Source organism: Mus pahari, chromosome 7 (assembly GCF_900095145.1).
Source record: "Mus pahari chromosome 7, PAHARI_EIJ_v1.1, whole genome shotgun sequence".
Lineage (NCBI taxonomy): Eukaryota > Metazoa > Chordata > Mammalia > Rodentia > Muridae > Mus > Mus pahari.
Window position 1 is genome coordinate 104716783 of NC_034596.1, and position 4829 is coordinate 104721611.

The window sequence follows — 4829 nt, forward strand, 5'->3', positions numbered from 1 at the left end:
AAGAAAGGAGGTGGCAGGTACCCTGTGCTTTATGCCTTCATGATGTCACAGGTATCTCCATGGCAACCCAGTGTGCATGTTCCTGGGCCCTAAACCACAGCTCCCAGTTCCCCTCCCTCAGTTCCCCGCGGCCCAAGATCTGCTGCCTGCCTGCTTCACACAGCGTGAGTAGTTGTCCCTACCCTGTGCCGACAGGCCTGATCCTCAACAGCCACAGGGCTCCTCAAAGCCTTCCCTTCCTTGGGTGCAAGGCACTCTGCTGGGGTGCACTTAAGACCAGAGAGGCCACCAAGGCTGCGGGGACCGTCCTGTGCCCTAGGATAGCTCCCAAATGCTCATTCTGGCCACACAGCCGGTTTTGTCCCACCCTGCCACCTAGTTCCTCTCATAGTCAGGTCACCAGGCCACCTCCCCTCCCAGTGGCCCACAGCTCTTCCTTCTGTGGGACACTCAGGTTAAAGGAGCCAAGCTGCCCCCTCTGCCATCTGTCATTCCCTAACTGCCCTGGGGACTTTGAATCCCAATTTCTGAGCCAACTTGAACTCCCAGGGCACTCAAGCTATGGATGAGAAAGAACGTCCCGGGGCTAGAGAGATGGCTCAGCGGTAAAAAAGCACTCATTGCTCTTCCGAAGGTCCTGAGTTCAAATTCCAGCAACCACATAGTGGTTCACAACCATCTGTAATGGGATCTGATGCCCTCTTCTGGGGTGTCTGAAGACAGCTACAGTGTGCTTACATATAATAATAAATCTTTTTTGTTGTTGTTGTTTTTGTTTTTTCGAGAGGGTTTCTCTGTATAGCCCTGGCTGTCCTAGAACTCACTCTGTAGACCAGGCTGGCCTCGAACTCAGAAATCTGCCTGCCTCTGCTTCCCAAGTGCTGGGATTAAAGGCATGCGCCACCATGCCCGGCATAATAATAAATCTTAAAAAAAAAAAAAAAAAGAAAGAAAAGAAAAGAAAAGAAAGAAAGAAAGAACATCCCTTGATCGCCTGTGCCTTTAAAGGTGTTTAAGGACATAATGACATAAAGAACCACAAAGGCATAAGGACAGGGAGGCATTAAGGAAAAGGGAACAAGATGAGGGAATAATTCAGTAACAGGCAACAGACAATGGGTTGGAAGTCTGGGGGAGTTTCTTGTCTCATTGACCTTTTGGCACCTCTGAAATACACAAATGGAAAGCCACACATGGAGACCAGTGCAAGAACAAAGGGAAAACTCAAGGAAGGAAGCCATGTGTGGTAGCCATCCCCTCCATGTGTGAGGAACCAACCCCTCCATCATCCACCTACCTCACAACGAGGTTCCCTGGAGAAGGCAGGAGGGCAGGGATACCTACCCCAAGGGGTCACATCTTCATTGTCAAAGGATAGTGACCCCCTGTGGAATCTGGGCAGAATCTCCTCTCATCAGGGACCTTACACACACACACACATACACCCTATCCTGTCCTTTACAAGTGCCCTGTGGGAACAGTGGCTTCAGGAGGTGGAGGCAGGAAGATTCAAGGTCATCCTTGGCTGCTTAGTAAGTTCAAGGCCAGCCTGGGCTACATGAGACCCCTTCTCAACAACAAACACCTAAGGAAATAAGAGTGGACTATTAAGGGACATAAAAGATCCCTTGAGGAACTGTATCTCTAAGCAAGAAGCTGGGACACCTGCAACCAGTCAGGTGTCAATCAGTCCCAATCTGAGAGCCAAGACCAGCTGCAGACCAACTGCAGCAGACGCCCCTCAAGCCACATTCCAACATACTGGGAGGGCACAACCTACCGGTATTGAGTATTCTCTGTTTTTCCTTTATCCTTCTTATTTATTTAAAAACTAGTCTTTCAAAAATTATTATAAGCGTATGAGTGTCTTGCCCATGTGCCTGCCCTGGATGCCAGAGGGTGTCAGATTCTCTGCAAGTGGAGTTAGATGGTTATAAGCCACCATGTGGATGCTTGTCTTCTGCAGGAGCAGCACGCGGTGGTCCTAACTGCTCAGCCCTGTCTTTTATTCTTTTTATGCTAGAGACTTATGGCCTGGGACTACAGAGGAAGGAGGAAGAGAGCTTCCCCCCAGACACCTCAGGTGAGTACAGCAGGAGTTAGTTACCCTCCTCGCTCCCAACCTGGCGCCATGAAGCCAGCTGTCCCACCATCAACCCTAGTAAGAATTTAGTACTCTTGTTTGACCTTATAAGGCTCCCTCGTCCCCTGAGTCTTCCAACACTCCTGCTCTGGCCAATGATACACGGCAGTCACACAAACCTTGACTCAGTGACCCTGGCACCTCCCCAGGGGCATAAATACCCCTCTCCCCACACCAATAAACTGAAGTTCTCCAAAGCTGTTCCTGTGTTGTGTGTGTGTCCCTTGCCCTGGAACTCACCGCTGACCGAACATTCTGCCTGCACCCACCTGCCCCAGCTAGTCTCCTCCTCCAGTCCAGGCCGGTGAGTGAGGAGCCTGACTATCCCAGAGTGGGAGAAGCAGATCCAGGACGGCAGAGATCCAACTAGCACCAAAGGCCACACACAAGCTCTCCCGTTGAGTGACACACCTGGCTGCCCTACACATCCCTTCTCTTCTTTTTTCTGCATCTTTCATTTATTCTTTGACAACTGCATCTGTGTATCCAACATATTTTATTTTTTTGTTCTTTTTTTTTTTTTTTTGGTTTTTCGAGACATGGTTTTTCTGTATAGCTCTGGCTGTCCTGAAACTCACTCTGTAGACCAGGCTGGCCTCAAACTCAGAAATCTGCCTGCCTCTGCCTCCCGAGTGCTGGGATTAAAGGCATGTGCCATCACCCCGGCAACATATTTTAATCTTATCCCCTTCAACTCTTCCCTCCTGACGTTCCCCCACCCATCCTCGCAACTTCATTTTACCTAGTACTGCTGGCTGGAACATTAGCTGGCCTTCTTGACTTTGTGCAGTCATAGGAACTGTCCATACATGCGATTCTCTGTCCTATGCAGAAGACAGTATTTCCCAGGACTCTTCTCCCATCCTGCAGATCTTGTGTTCTTTTGGCCCCTCTTCCCTATTTCCTGACTTTGGCTGCTGATACAGACATCCTACTTAGGGCTGAACTCTCAACAGTCACCTATTCTCAGTGCTTTGACAGTTGTGAGCCTGTAATGCTGCCCACAGCAGAAAGAGTCTAGCTAAGGCTGAAAGCAGCAGTAACCTGTGCTAGAAGCATAAAGTTCAGCAAGTCTATTTAGCGGGACAGCAGTAGGCTCTCCCCGGATCCTGTGACCTCCTAAGCCACAGGATTCTAACAGGGTTACAGTCCCAGGGATGACTTTTCTCGTGGGGAGCACACCTCAGATCCAATCAGAGAATGACTGATTGCACCTGGAACCTTCACAACTGTTGTGCCAGAGGACACTTTTTGCCTGAAGTTGGTTGTTGGAGCACACAAGGGAACAGCCACCATGCTGGCTTACTGTGCTGGGTAAGCTGCCAGTGGCCTGCAGAGGCCAGATGAGGACATCAGATCCCCTAGAACTGTAGTTCAGACAGTTGTGAGGCATCAAATGGGTGCTGGGAATTGAACCCAGTCCTCTGAAAGGGCAGCTAGTGCTCTTAACCACTGAGCCAGAGTAGATGCCTGAGTGTGGTTTTGAAGAAATCGAGATCACGGGACTCTTGTTTTCTCACAAGCGCTCAGAATTGCCATCATGTGACTCCATTCTTAGCCAGTGTTCTGACAGATCCCCTTGCCTCAGTCTCCCGAGGGTTTATGTAGAACAGCGAAAACCAAATACTCTGTGGGTAATACATCTCTGGATGCCTCTGCTGTATTGCTCAGCGTGTTTAATTGCTGTCGACTAGAATTACCAGGCGTGTCTAGTTTCAGGACAGCTAGGCTTTCTTGAATTTTCCATGCGGCCCACACAGGACGTTCATATACATTTCTTCTAAGATCAAGGGGACAAAATGTCTCCAGTTGAAGCCAGTTCTCACTGAGGGAAAGCATTGTAACTTCTGTTCAATGCCAAACTTCTGTTCAAGGTGAAGGGTCAGAGAGCAGACTGTATTGTCAGCCCTAGATGGTTTTATCTTGTTAGGTGGTTTCTTTGTACTTGAGAAAGGGTCTCACAAGTAGCCCTGCCTGTAATTCAGGTAGTAGGGCAGGGGACTCATTATGTAGACTAGGCTTGGTTCTGAACTCAGAGACCCCCACCAGACTCCAATTGAAAATCCAATTCCTGAGGCTGGTGAGTTGGCTCAACAGGTAAAGGCACTTGCTGCCGAGTCTGACAGCCTGGACCTAAGTCTGATCGCTGGAACCCACATTTTGGAAGAAGTGAACAGACCCCTGAGAGCTGTCCTCTGACCACACACGTGTGCACACGCACACACACACACACACACACACACACAGTAACATAAATTAAAAATAAATAGAATGCATTTCTGCACAGTGTGGTATTCTGCACGGTGTGGTAGTAGGCCTGCAATCCCAGTAATTGGGAGGCCGAGGCAGGAGTATGTCTCATCATGAGTTTTAGGTTAACTTGTGCTACATAGTACATGCTGTCTTAAGACAAAACACCAAAATGGCACATACCTGTGGTTCCAGTACTGAGGAAGTAGAATCAGGAAAAACAGGGGTTCCAAGTCATCTTCACTTACATAGTTAAGATCCTGTGTGAAACCAACAAAACAACTAAACAAAAACCAGAAAATAGGGCTGGTGAGATGGCTCAGTGGGTAAGAGCACCCGACTGCTCTTCCGAAGGTCTGGAGTTCAAATCCCAGCAACCACATGGTGGCTCATAACCATCTGTAACAAGATCTGACGCCCTCTTCTGGTGTGTCTG